The sequence below is a fragment of the Microcebus murinus genome, chromosome 1 (assembly GCF_040939455.1).
Source record: "Microcebus murinus isolate Inina chromosome 1, M.murinus_Inina_mat1.0, whole genome shotgun sequence".
Lineage (NCBI taxonomy): Eukaryota > Metazoa > Chordata > Mammalia > Primates > Cheirogaleidae > Microcebus > Microcebus murinus.
This window is the reverse complement of record NC_134104.1, coordinates 881,622-905,343: the sequence shown is the minus strand read 5'-3', so window position 1 is coordinate 905,343 and position 23,722 is coordinate 881,622. Positions and strand designations below refer to the sequence as shown.

General features: G+C 59.4%; 1 protein-coding gene across 11 annotated transcripts in view; it reads left to right on the top strand.

The window, feature by feature from the left end:
* The first annotated feature begins 18,726 nt into the window (after positions 1-18,726).
* Positions 18,727-23,722, top strand: part of PCBP3 (poly(rC) binding protein 3) — a 254,498-nt gene continuing 249,502 nt past the window's right edge. For 5 of the 11 annotated variants that reach the window (XM_012780054.2, XM_012780049.2, XM_012780053.2 and 2 more), the window contains exon 1: positions 18,728-18,899. The gene's annotated coding sequence lies outside the window, so the exon portion shown is untranslated. Of the gene's footprint in view, positions 18,900-23,722 lie in introns of all 11 variants that reach the window. The other 6 variants (XM_012780059.2, XM_012780057.2, XM_020284767.2 and 3 more) reach the window with 3 other exon arrangements.

Sequence of the window (23,722 nt, the reverse complement as noted above, 5' to 3'; positions counted from 1 at the left end):
TGCCAGGGGTGCTCTGTGGCTGTGCCGGGGGCTGCCCTGTGGCTGTGCCGGGGGTGCCCTGTGGCTGTGCCAGGGGTGCTCTGTGGCTGTGCTGGGGGTGCCCTGTGGCTGTGCCGGGGGTGCCCTGTGGCTGTGCCCGCGGTGCCCTGTGGCTGTGCCAGGGGTGCTCTGTGGCTGTGCTGGGGGTGCCCTGTGGCTGTGCCGGGGGTGCCCTGTGGCTGTGCCCTCGGTGCCCGAGTGGCGCTGTGTGATGGAGCTGCTGCCTTTTCCCTGCAGCTGCTGTCAGGTCTCGGCCCTGAAGGTTCCGGTCACAGCAAGACACATCTGGGGCGTGACTTCGCCACCCTCCCCCACTTGGGCCCACGAGAGCTCCAGACCCGTGTCTGTCCCGCCTCCCCCACTCACCTCCCACTCCCTCCACCTGCCTCGCCCCTCCCCCCACCGCGGGCAGGGCCTCCCCTCCACCCACGGCGCCAGCCACGGAGAGGAGCCGCGTCGGGTCCCGTGGTCTCTGCCTCCCGCCCTGGGCGCCCCCCTCAAGCGCACCTTCCACTCCGCTGACCTCACGCAAGTTTGCGTCTAATTTGCGGCTGAATCCAGTCATCGCTTTCAAATTCATTCATCCTTTTTTTATTCTTAATTTGTTTTCATATCTGCTCCCTCAGTTCCGACAGTGTCTTCCCCACCTATGTTCACCGTCCTTTTCCTTTAAGCACATTCATTACTAGCGACAGTGCCCGCCTGGGCCCGCGCAGGCCTGTAAGGCCTGGATGAGGCCACACGCTTTAACATACGTAGGGCACAGTTGCCCGCCGACAGGTTGGAGAGCAGGCACTCCCACTTAGAGCAATCGCGGTGAGATTTGTCCTGTGCCGAGTTTGAGAACTTGCGCCAGGAGACTCACACCGACCAGGAGACTCACGCCGACCGGGAGACTCACGCCGACCGGGAGACTCACGCCGACCAGGAGTGTGCGGAAGGGGGCTCCGCAGGGCCTGACAGCAGGACGTGGGCGGCACAGAGGCGGGGGACGGCAGGGAAGCCACACCCCATCCCTGACTCTGGCTGAGCTCGGCAAGGCCACAGCCCAGCGAGGTCCCCATGCTGAGGGGGAGGGGAGAATAAGTGTCTCAGGTCTAGGGGGCTGCCCCCCCACCCCTGCCATCCTGCGTCTTCTGCACCTGTGTCTTCCTCGCCTGTGCCCCTGGAGCTGTTCAATACTCCATGTGTATGTGTGCGTATGTGTCTGTCTATACATGCATGTGGGTGTACATGTGTGCACATGTGTAGTGTGTGCATGGATGTGTATGTCCGTGGCTATACACACATGCATGCATGCCTGTCTGTGTGTCTCTGTGTGCAAGCACATCATATGTGTGCCCATGTGTGTGCATGCACATGCACGTGTGCATATGTATCTCTGTGTACATGTATGTGTGTGCTCGTGGGTATACATGCATGCATATGCCCCTGTGTACATGTATGTCACGTGTGTACATGCACATGCATGCATATGTACCTCCATGTACATGTGTGTGCGCCTGTGGGTATACATACATGCTTGTATTTCCATGTGTCGATGAGTGTCTCTGTGTGTGCACGCATGTGATATGTGTGCCCATGTGTGTGCATGTGTGCCTGCTTGTGTCTGCTGCTTTCTGCTCCAGTTGCCTCTGGCTGAGCCATCGTTGTCGTCCCCTCAGCACCGGACGCTGCTCTGGAGACTCCCGAGAGGGCGGAGCGCAGAGGTGGCGTGGTCCCCGCCTCCTTCAGGCCGAGGCCCGGGGACTGTCAGCCGTCCTCTCCCGAGGTGCCAGACCTCCCAGGGCCCAGCGGGTCTTCCCATTAGCCACAGGGCGTGGGGGCACTCCTGCCACCTGGGCGGGTGCCTTCTAGGCCGTGGGGACCCCCGGGCTCCCCCAGGCCCTCCTGGGGCCAGACTCGGTGGCGCGGCTGTCGGGCCCCAGTTTGGGGGGAGCCCGCTGCTGCCGGCTGAGCCCAGGGGACCAGCGAGGGGTCCTTTCGGGGACCGGAGACCGCACCCCGCTCTGTCCTCGATGTTGTGGCAGAACCCACAGGTGAGGGCCAGGGCAAGGCCCTCTGCACCTTCCTTCCGCTCCACACAGCATTTATTTGACTTTAGTTTTCCAGGCGACACTTTAAAAACACAAACTCCTACCCACAGCTTCTGCTCGAGAGGACGGATCACGGCATGGGGCTGGCGAGGGCGGCGTGCGCTTCCCGTCCTGAGCGTTCCCGCAGCCCCTGGGGGCAGAGGCCCCACGAGACAGTCGAGACACAGTGAGTAGAAGGTCTGGGTGCCCCACACCGGCCAGGGGGAGCCTCGGTCCTGCGCGGCCCACGGGGTGGCGAGAACCTGCCGGAAGAGGCGAGAAGTCCATTCCCTGGACTTGGTTCATTCCCGGACGTTTGTTCGGCTGGCTGATCTGCCGTGGCTGGCTGCAGGGACTCGCTGGCAGGCACTGGGCATCAGGGGTCCTTAGTCCCTACACTGCTGCTCCGCGCCGCCACCTGCTGTCACACCTGTGCACTGCACCCAGCTCGCAGGAGGCCGGAACGAAAACCAGCCTCTTAGAGGTGAGGATGTGGAGGCCCGTCCTGAAGCCCGGGAGTCCTTCTGAGTCTTCCGAATGACACCAAAGACCGGCTTGCTATCTGAGCTGCCGCTGTGATTTGCGGTTCTGTATGGAGGAACAAATCCCAACTGGGGAAAAAGAACACATTCTGTTAGCCGGGCGTGGTGGAACGTGCCTGCAGTCCCAGCTACTCGGGAGGCTGAGGGAGGAGGATCCCTTGAGCCCAGGAGTTTGAGGTTGCTGTGAGCTAGGCTGACGGCACGGCACTCTAGCCCGGGCAACAGAGTGAGGCTCTGTCTCAGAAAAAAGAAAAAAAAAAACAAAACAGGTTCTGGAAGACGCCATGGTGTGGAGTTTTGTCACCCTGGGGCCATTGCTGGCCTTTTGCCAGCAAGCGCACGGCCACATGGGACGACCACGGCACCGGTCCCTGCAGTGTCGTCTTGCTCACGGCAGGCAAACACAGGCGGCGTTTTGATGTGAACAAACAGGCACCTGCCAAGGAGCTGCATGAGGACACGGCAAGGACGGAGCGAGGACTTCAGGGAGCCCCACGCTCGTGGCCGAGGGTCCCTGCAGGACGCCCCAGCTCAGCAGCACTGGTGCGGGCAGATCCGGGCAGCCTGGGGCTGGCCTGGCACGGCTGGGCCTGCCGTGGCTCCAGCCTAAGAGCAAGGCGGCTCCACCAGCGTAGTAAGAAGGTCCAGCCAGCCAGCGTCACCGCAGACTGCCAGGGCTTCCTCCAACGTCCCTGCCTGGCCAGGGCAGCCGTCCTCCTCAGGCCGAAGGGTCCTCCCTCCCCAGCCTCCAGCTGGGGGCTCTGGCAATGCCCTTCCTGTGCTGGCTCCCGTAAGGTCCCTTCCCCATACCTGGCGTCCTGGGAGTGAGCGCCCTAAAGTTTGCCCTCACAGGCACCTGGAATACAGCCTCGGGGGCGGCAGGAGAGGGCAGGAGCCGGGCTGCGGGTGCTGCGCACACGGCACTCAGGGCGGGCGGCCGAGGCCGGGCGGTGGCACCTTTGCTGAGCAGGGTTCGTGGCAGAGGGTGACACACACGTCCCCACGGAGGGCCTGAGGAGGCCTTCTGCTGACGGTGGCTGTCCCCCATCGAGCCCGGGACGTCAGCAAGAGGACAAGCCTCACCCAAGGGGTGGTGGCGGTGGCCACCAGGGGCAGGAGCACCTGGGAACGCTCTCGGGCCTCCTCAGCCCCTGCGGGGCCTGCTCGAGTCTCCTGGTGGAGTCCTCACTCCCTCCGCTGAGGCTTCTAGAACCGGCAGGCCTGGGGACGCTGGGGACAGGCCGTCCCGAGGGGGTTGTTAGGTGTGCCACTCGCCCAGCCGGGCATGCCCAGGGCTCTCCCCAGCTGGGTTCAGGATCTAAATCCCGTCAGGGCCCAGGCAGGTGGGTCGGAACCTGCCTGTGGACGACCCTGTCGCCATGAAATGGACTCGCGAGCCCGTGGCGGGGGTGAGGCAGGGAGAGCAGACCATGTGTGGGGGGCGGGGGAGGGCAACTCCAGCCTCTCTAAGATGGCAGGGCCCGGCGCGGTCTGTGTGGCCCTGACGTGGCTCAGGCGGTGCTAGAGGGCTTGTCCACTGCACGTGGTCCACGGCAGCCACGCCCACCCTGGAGGGCAGAGTGTGTGGTGCTGGTGCCAGACATTGTTCCCTCCCCACCACCGCTTGTGACGCCTGGAACGAGGCCCGGGTGGCCAGTGGGGGAGGCTGACACCACCACGGAGTGGCCGCGCACAGTGCACCCCACACCTCTTCCTCAAACGGGGCAGGTCCAGGGGCCGGCCGCCCAGCCCCCCCGCAGTGCAGGTGGAGGGACCGGCGGGTCTCACGAGGTGACAGAGCGCTTGTCCCCGGGACTGTGCCTGGAGACCCCTGCAGCCCGGCCACCCCCGCCCACAGGGCTGCGTGGGCAGACGCCTGGTGTCCCCAGAACAGCCCCTTGGGCCGAGTCCGACCGGGCCCAGTCCCAGAGCTGTTTCCTCGAGGGGAGGAGGACGGGCCAACATGACAAGGACGTGGCCGTGCCCCAGACCCTGCAGCCCTCCGCTCTGATTCCCGACTCTCGTGAGCCGGCCGTCCTGTGGCCCGCAGATGCCCTGAGCATGGCGGGGCGCAGACGCCGGGTGAGAGAGGCAGGGGCTGAGCCTGGTGGGTCCCTCCTTGGACCTATTGAACTGCAGAGACCAGAGTCCCCCGAGAACACCCCACAGAGAAGCTTTGTCGCGAGCTTTTGCACAGCCAGATCTGTGGATATCTTACGGGACGGCCTAAAATCCTCCAGCGGCATCTCCCTGTGCAGCATCTCCAAGGGAGCGGCCGGCAGGGAGCCTCCGGCTGGGCGGGCCTCAAAGGCTCGCAGGAGCCTGGCCTCTCCTGGAAGTGAATGCCCCAGAGCCGGCGTCCCCTGTGGCCCCCAAGGCAGCCTGACCTCGACACGGGGAGCAAAGCACAGGCGCTGCGGCCCGGCTTAGTCCAGATTTGCCTCGTCTCCTCGGTGCTGTGCCACCAGGTTGCACGGGGCGGCAGCTTACCCTGCCAACCGGCCCTGCTCTTTAGTCTTCTCTGGCACAGAGCGGCCTTGTCACCTGCCCGGGACTGGCAGAGGACGGCGTGAGTGCCCCCTCCTCGGAGAGTGATGTGCACCCACGTGCCCAGCGATGAAGTCCCTCCCAGAAATGTCCCCTCCATCCTCTTTTTTTTTTTTTTGAGACAGAGCCTCACTCTGTTGCCCGGGCTAGAGTGAGTGCCGTGGCGTCAGCCTCGCTCACAGCAACCTCAATCTCTTGGGCTCAAGCAATCCTCCTGCCTCAGCCTCCCGAGTAGCTGGGACTACAGGCATGGGCCACCACACCCGGCTAATTTTCTCTATGTATTTTCAGTTGGCCAATTAATTTCTTTCTATTTTTGGTAGAGAAGGGGTCTCCTTCTTGCTCAGGCTGGTCTCAAACTCCTGAGCTCAAATGATCCTCCCGCCTCAGCCTCCCAGAGTGCTCTGATTACAGGTGTGAGCCACGGCGCCCGGCGCCTCAATCCTCTTTTAACCCATCAGGTTCAGCCCAGGAGCCACTGGTCAGTTGGGGTGGGGAGAGGGCCCCCCCCCCATGTCCCAGTGGACTGCAGTTTGACGCTGCAGCTTTTGACTCCCGGAGGCCCCGAGGTGGCTCTGAAGGGGACGGCAATCCAACTCCGAGGTCCAACTCTTCCCTAAACTGAAACTTGTCCCTCTGTTCTATTCCCATCCAAAATCTCCTCCACTTTTCCAGGGGTTGGCAATGAGATCTGAGGTCGGTGTAGATGTCGAACACCACTAGGCATGACGGAAACTTGAACCGGACCCACAGCGAGATGCCACGACACTCACACCAGCTCGTCAGACTCTGCAGTTAGAGTCTGGCCACACCAAGCGGGCAGGGACGCAGAGAAACCGGGACTCTCGCCTTGCCGGCGGCACCCCCCTGGGGAGACAGTTTGGTAGTTTCTTAGAAGGTCAAATATGCACCATCTGTGTCTGACCGTCACTGCATCGAGGAGACGGGTCCCGTCGCTGGTTCTGCGTGTCGAGCCGTCCTTGCCGTCTGGGACTGCAGCCCCCTGACCGCGGCGAGTGATCTGGTGGCTGTGCTGCCGGGTTCGGTCTGCTGGGGGTTCGGCCCCTTGAGGTGGTCGCTGCTTTTCCTGGTCCGTGTCCGTCGTTTGGCCCCACAGCGGCCTCTTCCCTGCAAACGATTGGAGGCCACAACTGTGTTCTTTCTGGGCTTCAGGGCGCTGTGTCGCCCCGGGGCAAAGAGGAAGCCGGTGTCAGCAAGAAGCCTCTCGCGGAGTGGCAGGCACGCCCTGTGGTGTTGGGGAGGACAGCGCCCGGTGCCCCCGCTGTGCGGCTGTGCCGGGAGCCACCTTAGCGGTGGGCGACGCAATGCGCTTCTGAGTGAGGCGTGGGGGAGGCCGGCCCATGCCCTGCAGCTGCATCTCAGGTGGCCGGGCGACGCCCTGCAGCCGTGTCTCAGGTGGCCAGGAGGAACCCTGAAGCCGCATCTCAGGTGGCTGGGCGACGCCCTGCAGCTGCATTTCAGGTGGCCGAGGGACGCCCTGTAGCCGCATCTCAGGTGGCCAAGGGATGCCCTGCAGCTGCATTTCAGGTGGCCGAGGGATGCCCTGCAGCTGCATTTCAGGTGGCCGAGGGATGCCCTGCAGCCGCATTTCAGGTGGCCGGCCGACGCCCTGCAGCTGGCGTAGACTAGGAAGACATCTCAGCTCCTCTCGGATGGTCCCCAGCTGGGGACACCTCGCTCGAGGAGCATCAGACTCTGAATAAGCCCGGCAGGGACTTGCCAGCGTGACAGCGGCCGGCTCCGAAACCCCCGCTGCAGAGGCCACGCGTGAGTCAGAACCCTTCAAAGAGCCACGAAGCTCAGGGTTTGGGTGCATGGTTTGGTGTCCAGGGAGTGGCACTCGGGAACTGTGGCCCTCCTAGGGGTGCCCAGGCCAGACGCCAGAGAGGTGGCTGTGGGGAGCCCCCAGGCAGTTGGGACCATTCCCCTTCTGACCCCCGCAGGCCTGGCCAGGGGCTCCCCGGAGGGTCGTGGCTGCTGGGTGGGTGGGCACACCCGCACACCTGGGCATGCCTGAGCTCGCCTGCCACGGTGCCTCCTGGGGTCTGGGCTCCGTCAGCACCAGCAGGCCGGACAGCAGGACCCACAGGTGCACCTTCAGCACCGCGACTGGCAGGGGAGGTGCCCTGGGAGATCTCTGGTCTATGGGCAGCCACGCAGCCGCCTCTTGTCCGGATACATGTGCTGGTATTTGGAGCCCGTCCCTGTAACCCAGGGCAACTTCCCATCTCCAGTCCTAATCCAGTGGCAGGTCCCAGGGATTGGTACATGGAGTCTGTGGGCATCCAGCTCGGGGCAGTCAGGCTGTCAGCAGAACACGGCACAGGACACGTCCCCTGGGCAGGCGGACATGGCCATCTCGTGACTCAGTGCCTTCCTTGAGAATCAGCTTGTTAGTCCAACGCTTGAGACTCAGAGTGATCCTGGGCCCTGAACACCAACCGCTCCCTCCTTTCACCCTGGGGGAGTGGAGGCAGGTGGGACCACCTGCCTGTCTCAGCCTCTCATGTCGGGCTCCCTGACCACTGGGTCCCCACACGCTGAGCAGGTGTAGGGACAGCCCACCAGTTCTAGCACGTTCTGGCATGTTCCAGATGCTTCCATCCTGGAAGGAGATCGGACACCTACAGGGTGTGGCAAGGACAGGGAGGCGGAACTGAGTGGGGTGTGGGGCTGGGACAGAGAGAACGGGGTTGGGGAGGGGTGTGAGGGAGGGCGTCCAGGAGGAGGTTTCTCTGGGCAAAGGGGGCCAAGCTGTGGGTACCTGGGGGTGGCGCCAGCTGCACGTGGACCCTCCCTGTCCCCCAAGCCCCCACCTGTCCCTGCATACCTGGTGCCAGGCCTCCGATTGTCCTATGTCACTCTCGGGACGGGGACTCCATGTGTGGGTGACAGGGAGGAGGGCACTGCCAGAGGTGCCGGGCACAGTGGGAACCCACTCTGGGTGGCCTGTCCCTGCGGGATCGAGCAGCTGGGTGTGCACCGCCCCCACCCTTCTCCTCCCTAGGCGGGTGGACGTGGTTTGCCCCCTGGCCCCAAGGAAAAGCTTCAGGGGCGCAGCTTCAAAACTCTGCAGACGCGGCCTTGGCCTGTCCTGTCTCCCTGGTCCTCTCTTCTGTCCCCTACACCCCTCTATGCCCCCCTCTTCTCCCAAGCTGTTTCTCACGTTGCCGCAGGACACCGGGTGTGGCCGCGTTTTGCAGAGGCCGGGTCGGGAAGACACATCTGAACTCCGGGGAGGAACCTTGTAGACCAACCAGGCAGGTGCCCAGAGCCGGGGTCCCTGGCACCCCTCGCAGCTCTAGGGGCGGCACCCTGCACGGCTTGGCGCCTCTGACACCTTGTGATGCCGTTCGCTTCCCCGCAGTGGCCGTGAGGTCAAGTCAGGATGTAGATGTCTCCCACGCAGGGAGGGAAACTGAGGCTCAGAGGGGGCGAGTGCCTGAGTTGCGCGGACGCAGGCTCTGTTCACCCCAGTGACCTGACGCCCCTGTAACCTGACCCCGGTCTCTGGAGAGTGCGGGGCGGGCGGGGACCTGGGCCTGGCGTCCACGTGGCAATGACTCCACTGGATGACATCACTCAGCTCAATTGCCCTATGACCCTGAAGAGAAACGGCACTGCCGTCCCGGGAAGGTGGGGCCTCCACGGCGTGGGCCACCCGAGACTCGACTTCGGCATCAGCCGGGTGGAGTCGGGGCCGGGCCAGGCGCTCCGTTCTCCGCCTTCCCCGTAACCAGGTCACTCGCGGGGGTGCAGATCTTCCACAGCTCAGGAAATAACCGTCTTTGCTCTGTGAAGTCACTCTCGGGGCAGAGAGTGTGCGGCAGCTTAGGGAGAAGAAATGAGCTTAAGCCGAGTGCTCTGGTTTCGAGTGACAGCGCCGGGAAGCTCGTCTCCGGTTTCCGGGACGGCGGGGGTCTAATCCGCGGCCCTCCCCACGCCGGGACATCAGCTCCAGAAGGATCAGCCGCTTCATCCCCGTCAGCCTCATCCTCGGATTTCTCTGCCTTGAACATTTTAATGCCGAGTCTCATCCCAGATGGGTGCCGCTCGTTATCAGAGAGACGCACGGCGTGGCGGGGGCCGGGGGGTCACGGCCTGGGAGGGTGCCGGAGACGGCGCGGAACTCAGCACAGCTGAACACCGCGCTGTTAATCCCAGGGCTTGTGGGGACCGTCCTCACTTTGCAGTGATCAGAATTCTGCTTTCCTTTTTTCCTTTTTTTTTTTTTTTGTTTTGAAACAGAGCCTCACTCTGTTGCCCGGGCTACAGTGCCGTGGCCTCAGCCTAGCTCACAGCAACCTCAAACTCCTGGGCTCAGGCGATCCTCCTGCCTCAGCCTCCCGAGTAGCTGGGACTACAGGTATATACCACCACGCCCGGCTAGTTTTTTTTCTATTTTTGTTAGAGACGTGGGTCTCACTCTTGCTCAGGCTGGTTTCAAACTCCTGACCTGGAGTGATCCGCCCGCCTCGGCCTCACAGAGTGCCAGGATTACAGGCGTGAGCCACTGCGGCCGGCCAAGAATTCTGCTTTTAAGTGCATCGAAGGCAGGGCCACATGGTGACGTGTAGCCGGTATCACTGCTGCTTTTCTTTTGCTTTTGTGTTAAGTAAAATGCCGTGACGCACCATCTGGCTCGTGGCTGTGCCTGGGACGGTGCCCTTGGCGAGGTGGCAGGTGACCGACCAGGAGGTGAGCGGAGTCCCCGAGAGCGGCCACCTCTGTGGAGCAGTCACTGAGCTGGGCTCCAACGCCACCCTCCCCCACCTGGGAGGGGCCGTCATCCTGTTTTACAGCTGAGGGGTCCACGTCACACCTGTGTCAGAATCGTGGCCAACCGCACTGCCTTCTATCCTGCTTCCGATTTTCCCTTGGTATTTTGTGAGTTTTTAACTCTTCCAAAAAATTTTTAAGAATTCTTTAGCTTAATGAGCAGTCGTTAGATGTTTGGATCACTCAGCCCATTAGTAAAAAGCATCTGAGCAAATTCCCCCAAATATATACAATCTATTTAATTAAAAATATTACATAAGCCAGGCACAGCGGCTTAAGCCTGTCGTCCCAGCAACTGGGAGGGCTGAGGCGGGAGGATCGCTAGAGCCGGGGAGGTGGAGGCTGCAGTGAGCTGTGATGAGACCACTGCTCTCTAGCCTGGGCAATGGAGTGATACTCTGGTCTCTAAAAATAAATTAATTAATAAATACACTGGAAAACTTACACAAAATGAGGGAAAAAATGAGATAAAATGAAATAAATAATATTTCAAAATGTTTCATTTATTATTAAAAAACATTGCACCCTCCACATTATCGCTAATTTAAAATCAATAGTTATAATGCTATTTAGAGAGATTAGAGTGAAGAAATACCTCTCGCTATCTAAACACCTTGGTTTAGCACGCTGTAAGACAGATTTCAAGGGTCTAGTCTAAGGTGCTTATTTCACTAGTTGGCTGTCAGCGCTGCAGAGAACACTTCAAAAATTTGCAAATTCAAATGTAAAGACTGCACTGTCGGCTGCACTTCCAAGATCACAGCATTCCCTGTTTCAGTCCATCCATCCGTTACGCAAAGGCTTCCGGTGAAGCCCGGCCGGCGGGTCTCCCCGGCGCCGACGCCGTCCTGCCAGCCCCGCGAAGAGGCGCGTCCGTGTGCTCCCAACACACCGGCTGGAAACTCACCCACGCCTTTTATTTAGAAGACCCGTGTCCCGAGCTCCTGCAGACGTGGCTCGCTGTGGCTCCCGGGGTCCCGCGTCTCCCTGCTGCGCAGCTCGGGCTCCTTCCCGCGGGGCTGTGACGTCGAGCCGCCACTTTGGGGACGTCGAGATGCGCCCTCGTCCCTGTTGGTCGGTGGCCCAGCTGGCACAAGCCTCCGCACAGTGGCGGTGGCCCGTCCCTCGCCCCGGCCTCCACGCCGCTGACGACCGTGGCCGCCATTGCGTCCTTCCTCCTGGTGGTGTCTACGTCTCCTCCCCACCCCCCTTCGTGTCTCCTCCACAGGCGTCTGTGCTTTGCTCCTGCCCAGTCCTGGGGGGCGGCCTCCACCCCCCACTCTGAGACCCGCGATTCCACCCACGCAGTCCCCAGTCCTTTCTCGGGGGGCTGCGGGGTGTCCCCTCCCCACCCCCCAGGGCTGAGACTCTGCCTCCCAGAACCCCAGAGAGTGGCCAGTTTGGAGACGGGGCCTTTAAAGAGGGAATGAAGGTAAACCGAGGCCACCGGGTGGCCCTGATCCGTCTGCGGGGCGAGGGAGGCCTCAGAGGAACCGGCTGGGCGCCCGACTCTGATGTCCTGCCTTGAGGACGGCGTCTGCCGTGGGAGCCGCCCGGTCCATGGTGCTCCGTGACGGCAGCCTAGCGACACACGCTTCGTTCCGGGACATCCCTGGCTGTTATCCCTGTGGGCGTTGCCTCCTTCTCATGCTTTCCGTGCTGCCTGCCGCGGTTTGGACGTGGGTCCCGCCAGCGCCCCGCGTGGGGACCCAGGTGGCACTAGGGGGCGGGGTCTTCAGGAGGTGGCAGGCCGCACGCCTGGGTGGACCGGCGCCTTGTGAACAGGCTGGAGGGCCCACGCAGGTCCTCCCGCCTCCCCCTTCCGCCACGTGAGGACGGAGGTCAGGGGACAGCGTGAGACCAGCCCTTCCCGGACACGCAGCCTGCGGGCGGCTCCAGCTCGGGTTCCAGCCGCAGACCAGGAGCGGCAGACGTGTGCTGCTCCCAGGTCGCCCGCCCACGTGTCCGTCACTCAGGTTGGACCCCGAGTGCCCCAGCCAACCCGCCAGCTCCAGACGCCCCCGGCCCCGGCCCCACTGTGGGAAGAAAACTTGGATCTTCAGTCCGTTCCTCGCTTGCTTGTCCACTGGCCGGAGAAGGCTACGGTGACCGGACAGTGTGACACCTGCTAGTGTCTGCCGGGCACCGTCACGTTGGTGCTGGCCCCCACAGAGTGAGTGCCTCGCGGTCCTCCTGGGCCTTTGAGCCAGAGAGAGGCAAGGGCTGGACGCCGCAGCAGTGGTGTGGGACGTGGCTGGAGCAGGCCGGCCGCAGGCTGGACGGGGCTGTGGGCGGCTCGAGCCAGCGGTCTCTGTGGCTGGCCCCCTCGCTCTGCCCCGCCCCTGCAGTCCCTCTGCCGGGACAGCACAGAGATGGGGAAGAGAGGGCCGTGCTGGCTCGGGTTTTGGTGAGCGCGGTTGCTGCCCACCACTCTCCTGGGCAGTGAGTGGCACTCACCCCCCGTCTGGGAGTGATGGGGGGGTCCCGTCGTCATCTGGAGATCAGGTGGGGAGGAAGGGAAGCTGCCTCTGTAACCCGCCGGCTGGGCACAGCCTGTCCTGGGGGTGGTCTAGGGCGCCTAGGCAGGTGCCCTTGAGACCTGCTGACCGTTGGCCTCCTTGTCTGCCTTGTTCCTGGGTTTGCAAACTCATCAGCTCCCTGTTGGCCCAGCAGGTGCCGTTAACACATGGACTGGCCTGGCCCCAGATGCTGGGTGACAGAAGGAGCCACTGGATTCAGCTCCTGGGCTCCCCGTCTGTGATCCCTGCCAGAGCGGAGCGTCCCACTAACTGACATTTTGATGGTATATTTCTCACCATCAACATTCTTGAATTTTAACCTTACAATGCTTACCAGAGGGCCTGGTTGCAAGGGGACCAAATGCATGTGTGTTTGTTTTACAGTTCGGTGACGCCGGAACGTAGCGACACAGGCACTTGCTAAACCACGACACAGGTGGAACACTCAGAAAACCGAGGTCCCAAGTCGATAAGGGCTTGGGGGGCTGCGCCAGGCCTCTCCCACCTTCTTTCTGTCCTGCGAATATTCTATTCAATAGTCCTGCGTGCTTAAATCCTTCTCCAGAGACACTGGAGATGATTATTTACGTCAATTGAGAGGTTTCAGGTGACCTTAATTTTTAAAAATAGCAACTGAGTATAAAAGTCAGTTTTGTTGTTGTTTTTAGAGACGGGGTCTCGCTCTGTCGCCCAGGCTGGACTGCAGTGGCGTGGACACAGCTCCCTGCAGCCTCAAGCCATCCTCCTGCCTCAGCCACTCAGAGTACCGGCGTCCCAGGCGAGCACCACTGCGCTGGCCGAAAGTTGGAGTCGGTTTGAAAACATTAGGTGTCTGTTGGCAAAGCAAGGGCCCGTGCGGTGCACCCCCATCCTGTACTAGTCCTCATCCTTGCGGGTCCCTCTGGCCTCTCCCTGAGAACCCAGCAGAGGTTTGGAGGGAGGGTGGGCGTGGCCGAGCCTCCCCACCAAAACGGCCCTTGTGCTTGTGGAGCCTGAATGGTGTCCATCGAGGCACACGTGGAAGGGGTGGATTTTGGCTGCGGCCCAAAATCTTCCTGAAATAACAGGAAAGTCCAGGTGACCCATGATGTTTCTGCCGCACGCGTGAGGTCTGAGCTGATGTGTTCTTCTTTTCTCTTGTTCATGCAACATATTAGAAATCTTGCATATAAAAAGGTAAAAGGCAAGCTCTCTGCCTGCAGTGGGGGAGGGGCCCAGAGGCAGAAGGAGAGCTGGAGGGTGTGGAGGGGTCTCCTCCCCCAGCCTGCCTCTGTCTCTGTGCCTCTTTCTCTCCTTCCCTCTCTGTCTCTATCTCTGTCTCTCTACCTCTATCTCTTTCTCTGTCTCTCTTTTCCCCGTCTCTGTCTCTTCCTCTGTGTCTCCCTCTGCCTCTGCCTCTCTCTTTCTCTCCCTCTGTCTCTGTCTCTGTATCTGTCTCTCCCTCGGTCTGTTCTCTCTGTCTCTGCCTCTCCCTCTGTCTTTCCCTCTGTCTCTGTCTCTCCTTGCCTCTGTCTCCCTCTGCCTCCCTCTCTGTCTCTCGCTATCTCTGTCTCTCTGCCTCTCTTTCTCTGTCCTTCTTTTCCCTGTCTCTGTCTCTGTCTGTCTCTCCCTCTGTCTCTGTCTCTGTTTTCCCTGTCCATCTCTGTCTCTCTTTCTGTGCCTCTTTCCATCCCTCCCTCTCTGCCTCTATATCTCTTTCTCTGTCTCTCTTTTCCCTGTCTCTGTCTCTCCCTTGGTCTGTGTCTCAGTCTCTCCCTCTGTTTCTGTCTCTCTTTTCCCCGTCTCTCTGTCTCTCCCTCTGTTCTCTCTGTCTCTATCTCTGCCTGCTCTATCTCTGTGTCTCTGTCTCTCCCTCTGTCTCTCCCTGTCTCTGTCTCCCTCTCTGTCTCTCTCTGCTGGCAGTGACTCATGCACTCTGGCGCCCGAGGTGTCTGGACCGCGATGCCAGTGCAGGGCAGGCCAGTGACTCACGGGCTCTAGCGTGGGAAGGGCCGCGAGCACGCCGGCAGCCCACCCCGGCCCATGGGGAGGATGGGGGCCCCTGGGGGAGTTCCGGGCCTCTCTCCACACCAGCTGCGGAGGCCCGGCGTGTGCGGGGCTCCTGCTCTCCTCCAGGGAGCCTCTTCCCTCCGGTCCAGCGACACTTGCTTTGTGCGGGGTTTAAACCCAGTCGCCAGCACTGGGATAACTCCTGCACCTGTGGTGAGGACACCACCGCCGCCCGCCCTCCCAAACGCGCAGCCCCCCAAGTCTGCGGTCACTCTGCACTCAAGCGTGGGGGCAGGGCGGGGACGGGTGCCTGGAGATAAGGTTGTTGGGGCTCCTGAGGCTGCTGAGCTGTGGCCCCGGGAGAGGCTGAGGGTGGCCAGAGGGTGCAGGTTGCCTGGCCAGCCCCGGACGGCAGCGTGTGAGTCCCTCTGGGTGCCACCCCACCCACACTGCTCTCTCTCTCTGCCTTTGCCGGGTCTCCTTTGGACGCGCCATCCTTGCTTACCGCCCTCCTAGGGCACTTTTCCGGGGGTGCTCTGACTGCCGCGGCTGTCACCGTCAGCTGTGCTGGGGGCACTTCGGAAGCCTGGCTAGCCGCAGCTTTGCTGTCTCCATGCAGGCGCCCCGGTCACAGTGTCAGGGGCTAGTCAGGTGACGCAATGTGTGGCTGCTGCTTGGTGAGGAGCGGGCACGGGGTGGGGGGAACCCCCTTAATTGCCCTGCCTAGTAAAAGTACAAACACAACTGCAACCAGGTAAGTTAGGTCAGGTGCGTTTATTATGATTCTGATGTCGAAAAGGAGCACGCTCAAGTCCGAGGGTTTTTCGTTTTTCTGTATTTCCCTAACTGGGGCAGCTAGCACAGGGGCTGGCTGCTTTCTCATTTCCACACGGTCTCTCCAGCTGTCGGGGAATCTTCTCCGAGCTCAGCAGAACCGGCCCTGCCCCACAGGCAGCTTTTCACGAGCAAGGACCGCTGCACCTGTGCAGGGAGGGCCTGGTCCTTGGAACAGGGACTTCTGCAGTGTCCTGTGAAGAGGATGTTAGTGGCACTGTGCCCTTTCCCCAAGCTGCCGGTTAACCCCTGGGTAAAACGTGCTCCGTTGAGGGCTGAGATGAGGGTGGCGCAAAGGCTGGGCGTGGGGGTGGAGTCCAGCGGAAGGTCACTGCATCCCAAACGCACGTCCAGCGCGCCGGGTCTCCCTCCCCGCAGCGAGCAGGGCTGAGCTTCCCAAGGGCGCCTGCGGAGGCAGGAACGTCTCAGAGGATTTTGACGTTAATTACCAGTGAGACTGCTTTCTGTGTGTAACTATTTTCCAAGCACTTACAGCCATCTAATACGGAGCTGGAGGAGGCTCCCCGCCCCCACCCCTCCAGATGTCCCAGCCTGCGATAACGCAGCTGCCTCCAACTCTCTGGTGGCAGGGATGTGTGTGACAATCAGGAGGCCGGGCGCTGGGAGACTTCCTAGGGCTCCATCTGACATCATTCCAGGGGGATAATCACCAGGCTCCTTCCTCCCCACTCTGCATGACCCCTAACAAGACGCCCTGGAGTTATTTATAACCATGAGCCCCGGGTGCACTTTGCCAGGCAGGACCACAGTGACAGCCACTGGGAGGGCAGTGGCAGCGCGCTCCGTGCCCATGCGCGGCAGGGAGTCCTGTGCGGGGAGAGGGAGAGGGAGGGGCCCGGTCCAGCTGTCGTGGCCTGGGCTGGGCGGGGCTGCCCTGCAGCAGCCTGGCGTCCCTAGCAGGCCTGGCTCCTCTGTGTGTCCGGGGCGGGGCGGTGAGCGGAGCTGCTTTATTCCTTCCCAGAGTTGGCAGGAACTGGTGATAATTGAGAGTTGTTAGGGTCCAACGCGCTGCCCTGAAAACACTATCATTACTTTCCTAATGACTACGCATGTCTTTCAGGCTTCGGTGAAGGCGGCGGAGGCTGCAGGCTCCCGGAGAGGACCAGGATGTGGGCGGCTGGCAGCCTGTCATCCCGGAGGGCACTGAGAGGGCTCTGCCCAGACCCTGCCCCAGCTCCGGTCTCCAGAGCAGAGTCCCCAGGTCCCTCGGCCCCTCTGCCTGCAAAGTCAAGGTGAGGCCGGCAGCAGGGCCATGCGGTCCAGGTGCTGCAAACCTGGCAACCTTGGTCTCTAGGCCTCCATCCCCGGTCCAAGTCCTGGGGGGTGGCCTGCCACATCCCTTGCTGTGCCATCCCAGTAAGGTCCCGGCCACGGCGTCGTGCCCCAGCATTCCGACTGGGAGGACCCGTGGACCAGGCTCTGTGCCCGGCCTCCCTCTCCTGCTTCACTCCCTGCCTCCTGCCAGAGTGGTCCTTTTCAACACACAGCAAGGGTCGGCTGTGCATCCCTGCTCCAGACGCGCCACCCGTCACCCACATTCCTGAGGCAGGCCCACGGCCCCTGCCACATGACCTCCCTTTGGAGGGACTCTCCACCCAGCTGTTGCTGGGATTCCCAGCCTCTGTGGAAGGGCTCCTGACATGCCCTTCCCAGCCCAGCCCAGGTCTGTTCCTTGTCTGAATTACACAAGTGGCATGTGAAGACGAAAGAGGACACATGTCTTCCCTACCCACCAGCCCAGCTGGCCGAGGCCCTGCCTCTGGCGTGGACAGCCCAGAACTCTGAGCGGATGCCAGGGTGCCTGCTCCCAGCGGCTGCACCTGCCTCTGGGGCCCCTGCCGTAATGCGGGCCTGGCAGGCTCTGGAACCAGGGAGCACTCCAAGACCTCTGAGTCACGAAATGACTGAACCCCTGAGGCTGTGCCAGAGCGGGGAGGGGGCTTCCAGTGGCCCTCCTGCCCCTCAGGGAGGCAGGGAGCTGGGTGTGGACCCTACTCTCGCTAAGGCACATTTTTATTGTGGCTGGCTGGGTCACGGGACACAGTGAACCGCTGGTGGGTGGGCGGTTTGTGAGGTCAAACCCAGCAGGGTGGGGAGAGTTCAATCCCACCTGCAGCCTCCTCTGCGCACCTGCGCGCCGCCACATAGGGGCCTGCCCTGGCGCCGCGGGCTGCGCGCTGCTGTGCGCCAGGCCCGAGAGCCGGCGAGGAGGGCGCGGGCCGCCCCGGCGTCCAGGACTCGTCCCGGCTCCTTCCGTGGGTGCCGCGCGCGTGAAGCCGTCCCGGGCCACGGTCCTCGGGCGGGACGCGGAGAGCTCCGCCCCACGAAGATGACCGAATAGAAACAAAACAAAGCAAAACTCAGCCTGGGAAGTACGGAGAGAGAACCGAGCACAGACAACCCCTGCGTTCCGGTATCCGTCGCCATGCCTGCGTCACCTGCGGGCAGGTGAGCGGGCGGTGTGCGGACAGGTGTGCGGACAGGTGTGCAGACGCCGACACCTGCGCAGGCGAACCGCAGGGGGTCGCTGGGCGGGGACCACAGGGGTGGGCTGGGGGCCTGGGCGGGGGCCTGGGCCGGGCCTCGCAGGGCACGGGGACCACGCGTTTAACTGACCGCCCCAGTCCGCTCTGGCCGCGGACTCCGGGCCAGTTGCGCGCCCGGGACTGGCCGGGACGAGCGCCGGCGACAGAGCGGAGTGGACTGGCCTGTGGGCCCTTGCTGCTGGCTCCGGTTCGGCCCGCCCGGCCCGCCAGAGCCTCACCCCGCCCCTGCCCCGCCCCGCCCCGCCCCGCCCCGCCCCGCCCCGCCCCGCCCCGCCCGGCCAGAGCCCAGCCCCGCCCCGCCCGGCCAGAGCCCCGCCCCCTGCCCGGCCAGAGCCCCGCCCCCTGCCCGGCCAGAGCCCCGCCCCCTGCCCGGCCAGAGCCCCGCCCCCTACCCCGCCCGGCCAGAGCCCCGCCCCGGTCAGGGCCCCGCCCCCAGCCGTGAGACTCGCTTCATCCAGAGCCCCCACCCAACTCCGGGCCTGGGACCACGCCCCTTCACGTGTCTGGCCCCACCTCCCGTCCCACCCTTGTCCTCGGCCCGCCCACGGTCGATGCCTCCCCTTCGCGGCCCCGCCTCCTCCCCACCCTAATGTGTGGCCCCGCCCCCGCTCGTCAGGGGCCCTACTTCCCCCGACCCGCTCCCGCCCCTTCTGGGCTAATTGGCTTCCCCCTGTCCCACGACCCCGGAGAGCTTCCCGCGCTTGGATTGGCCACGCCGGCCGCCGTACCGCCGTGCGATTGGGTCCCGGCGCCCGCTTTCTTGGGCCCTGCCCTCGGGCAGGGGCGGGGCCAAGGAGGCGCGCGGCGCGGGATTGGGTGGCGGCGCGGAGGGGGCGGGTCCGCGCCGCGCGCAGCGCTCTGGCAGGAGCGCCGGGAGCCGCCGCTGCCGCCTCAGCCGCCTCAGCCGCCTCAGCTGCGGTGGCCGCCGCCTCGCGCCCGCCCGCCCGGTTACCTCAGCGGCGCGGGGCCGCCGTCCGCGCGGGACAGGTGAGTGAGCGGCGCGGCCAGAGCCTCCCTTCGCGTCCCGGCGGACGGAGCCGCGGAGGCGGGACGGGGCGCCCCGCGGGCCCCGTGAACTTAGCCCAAGCGGCGGGCGCGGTTCCGCCGTCCGCCCCGGTCCCGGGCCCCGGGCCCCAGGCGCCGTCGGAGTCCGCGCCGACGCGGGTCGGGAGTTGTCCGCGGTCGCCGCAGCCCCGCGCAGCGGGTTGGGAGCGGACTTCACGACGCTTCGCTTTCGGGAAAAAGCCACAAATTTCCTCTCACGACTGAGGAGAGCTTCTGGGGGAACCAACCGAAACAGCCGCGGCGGGAGCAGCGGGGCGCGGGGCGCGGGGCGGCGAGGAGCCGAGGGGCGCGGGCGGTGCGGGCGAGGTGCGGGCAGCGTGCTCTGGGCCGGGCCGGGCCGGGACCGAGCGCCCGGGCGGCCTCCTGGACCCCTTCCGCCGGCCCGGGGGCGCGAGGGCCTCTCGGCGACCCGGGGGTCGGAGCTGGCCGGGCGGGTGTAGCTCCCTCTTCTCTGGTCACTGTGTCTTCTTTTATTATTATTTTTGTGGTGGTGGAGGGGTTGGAACGTGTTTGTTGTCGTCCCCACAAGCGTTCCGCTCGTATTTACTGTGTAGCGAAAGTGTTTGTTTTTCCTTTTTGCTCGGCGGTGTTTTCCAGTATTTCCCTACTCTGAAGCGTGTTGCTTGCACAAGACATTTCAAAGTTAACTCGAAGTCAGGTCCTAAATTGAGGCTCAGGGTTGGCTGCCCCCCTCCTGCCTGCCTTCGAGGCGACGGCGACTTGCGGGTCTAATGGCTCTGTGGGCCGGCGGGGATTCGTAGCGAGTGGTGCGCGAGGGGAGTCGTGGGCAGCAGGGCCTCGCAGGGAGACCGGCAGGGACTCGACCGGTGACGCACAGACCCTCCCTTTCAACGCATGCCTGGCACAGGCCTTCGCACACGCCTCCGAAATTGACCTCACCTTCAGGGCCAGGCTGTTTCCTCTTGTCTGTTCTTTGGGCTACTCAGGTGAGGATCCCAAAGGAAGTGTAGAGGGATACTTCCCCATCGAAGAGAACTGACTCCCACTCTCCTCATGTTCAGCAACAATTCCTCATTCTAAAATGTCTCAGAGATATCCATTTTGCTCCAGAAGGGAGTATTTGCAGAGCAGTGGCACTCTGAGGGCGGGGTGGGGTGCGGTGGGGGCTGTTGGCAAGATCTGAAAAGACTCGGCCGACCCTCACACGAGAGGAGCTGGAGGAGGAGTTCGGGGCGGTGTTTTCAGACTTGGGGATCCGTCAGCAAGTGAGGGGTCTTCACATGCAAGGGCAGTACTAACCAACTGGTGACTTTCACTTTTGAGCAGTGTTGTTTTTCACTTGTATGCAGATGATGTTTATGCAGTGCAAGTTCGTTACAAATGTTTTAGAATTGATATGACTTCATGTATTTTCTTAGCTGATACCTAATATTAAAAGGATTTTATAAAAGTTTTGATGGCAAATGGGGTCTTTATAACTGAAAAGTTTGAACAACTTGTCAACCTGAATTCAAGGCTTCGTGGCTGCTGTTGCCTTAGGTGGTGCTGATTGGTGGTGGTATTGGACCTTACAACAGCACTTTTCCAAATATCTCTAGTCGGGGAAGATCCACACAACATTATGGTTACATTTTTAGCTATTTGTGAGAAAAAAAAATTCAACACATAGGTACATTTTGTTACCTGTTTAGAGAAGCTTTTTCTCTCTTGTCCAAGAGAGGCTGAGAGCAGGCTGCATTTATAAATTTGAAAAGTCCCACGAGGTCCTTAAAATAATCTAGCCATTCAAATTTGGGTTTTGTGTATCAGCTTCTATGACTTCAGGTCCTGGATCCTTAGCCACGTGTCAATGGCTAAGTCATTCCATTCCTATTTTCACAGAAATAAAGGCAGTCACTGGAGCAGATTTTGGTAGATGGAAATTGTGTGTCCCCTTGGTGAAGAAAGCTTGTGCATTGGGCCATAACCAAGAAAAATACTTGCGCATATATTGGCATTACCCCAACTTAAACATTAAAACGAATACTGTAGATTTTGGGGCAGCTCTGGTGTTTCTCAGCTCTCTGCCCTGGTAGCAAGGACTCCTGCAGGCAAATGCTGGGTGCACTGTCCATGGTGCTGAATCAGTGGCCTCTTATTATTTTTTGTTTTTGCCTCAAACTTTCTCTCCAGTGTGAGAATACTTTTTGGAGTATGTTGTAAAATTAATTTCAGAATTCACATTATTAAAGAAAATTTGAACAGGGAGTTCTGTTGAACCCGAATGGGAGCATACCTTTAAAACAGTCAAGCCATGTTATTGTCTCCTTTTAAAAAGTGGCTGATCATGCTGACAGCACTGCCTTTCCTATGCACAGTCTTTTGAAACAATATTTTTTAAAAATTTTATTTTTAATACGGGTACATAATAGTTTTATATCTCTGTATGGTACGTGTGATGTTTTGATACAGGCATACAATGTGAATTAATCAAATCAGGGTATCCATCATCTCAGGCATTTATCATTTCTTTGTGTTAACTTTCCAATTCCACTTTTTTAGTTATTTTAATGTATACCCTAACTTATTGCTGATTATAGTCACTTTGTTGTGCTAGCAAATATTGTTCATTCCAGCCATTTGCATAGTCTGTCTTCTTCTCTCCAGGTGAGAGTTTTCTTGCTGGGGTGTGGACATCAAATAATTACTGAAATTATATTAGACTCTGTTTTCTTAACAAACACCCTTTTAAAAAAGTGCCCTTTTGTCTTAGTCCATTTTCTGTTGCTTATAACAGAATATTGAATCTGGGTAATTTATAAAGAAAAGGAATTGATTTCTTACAGTTATAGAGGCTGAGAAGTTTAGGTCCAGCAGGACATCTGGTGAGGGTCTTCCTGCTGGTGGGACTCTGCAGAGCCCCAAGGCAGTTCAGGGCATCACATGGCAAGGGGGCTGAATGTCCTCAGATCAGTCTTATAAAGCCACCAGGGTGGACACAGTGGCTCATGCTGGTAGTCCTAGCACTTGGGAGGCCGAGCTTGTAGATCACTTGAGGCCAGGAGTTCCAGAACAGCCTGGGCAACATAGAGAGACCTCGTTTCTACAAACAAAAGCCAACAGTTCCCATCCCATGATAATCCATTAACCCATGATCCTATCACCTCTTAAAGGCCTCACCTCTCAATACTGACACATTGGAGATTAAGTTTCAACATGAATTTTGGAGGTGACATTCAAACCATAGCACCTTTATTATAATAGGTTATTAAGTATGGAATGTCTGATTTCCTTAAGTACTAAGTTTGACAGTTGATATCTCTGACATTTCACTTTGACACTCCTTTTTTTTTATTGTGAAGGTACATCCTCATTTTTTCAAATTGCACCTTTTGGCTTGTGATTATCTTTCAAAACTTTTTTAGAACAATTTTTATGAAACCATGGATAAGTTAAAAATTTGTATTATTTTTGAATATGAGTTCTGTCATGGGACCAGTGCAGGGCAGAGAGCTTGAAATATCAATGAAATGTTTGGGAAGGATGTGGCTAATGAATGCACAGTAAGTACATCAATGGTTTGAGAAGTTCCATTCTGTTGGTTTTAATCTTGAAAATGAGCCACATGGTTGACCTGAGACCAATGTGGATTATGATGAACTGAAAGCTATAGTAGAAGCGAATCCATCTCAACCTACACATAAATTAACAGCAAGGTTTGACGTTACTATTCCAACAATATTGGACCATTTGAAAATAATGGGCAAGGTAAAGGAGCTGGATAGATGTGTACTGCATGAATTAAATTAACATCAGAAGAGAAATTGTCTCGAAGAGCTTGCCTGCCTTTGCTGTCACAACATAAAGGTGAACCATTTCTACACCGTATTGTTACTTATGATGAAAAACGGATTCTTTTTGATAATCACAAGCATTCACCACAAGGGTTGGATAAAGATGAAGTGCCAAAACACAGTCCAAAACCAAATATTCATCAAAAAAGCTAATGGTGTCTGTCTGGTGGTCCAGTGCTGGTATTATCCATTGTAGATTCACAAAACATGGTCAGTTGATTACAGTGGGTGTCTGCTACAATCATTTGGATTAAATAATGAGGATGCTCTCGATTAAGCAGCTGAGAATGGTCAATAGAGACAGGTTAATCCTCTTACAAGACAGCGCTCAACCACATGTCGCCCAAACAATGCTGCTCAAGCTACAGAGGCTGGACTTGGAAACTCTCTGTCATGCACCATATTCACCAGACCTTGTGCCAACTGACAACCATTTCTTCCAGGCTTTGGACCACTTCTTGCCAGGAAAAATACTCCATTCTCAACAAGCTGTGGAAAATGCCTTTCGCAGTTTCATCTCTACTTGCTCTCCAGGCTTCTTTGTTGCTGGCAGAAACAAGCTACCCTTAAGGTGGCAAAACTGTGTCAATAGTTTAGGCACATACTTTGATTAATTATACTGCTTCTTGTTTGAGATATAATAAACTAAACTTTTTATTCAAAATCAGACATTTCATATTTAATGACCTATAGTCATATATCTGTATGTAGGGGCAATTTGTCTTTAAACAGAGTCGATTATAGCACCCTTCATATCTTCCCACATGGTGTTTCCCAGCCTTCCCTGGAGAGGGGTCTGAGTATGTGGAGCTGTTGAGTAGTTGCCAGGCATTCCTGTTGTGTTGGAATAACATTTCTCTTTTCTACAATTTTGAGGACACGTGTGTAAATCATTTTCAATTAATCCTTTGTTTCTCTTGATGTTAATTTTGTCAGTTAGTTTGTAATTGC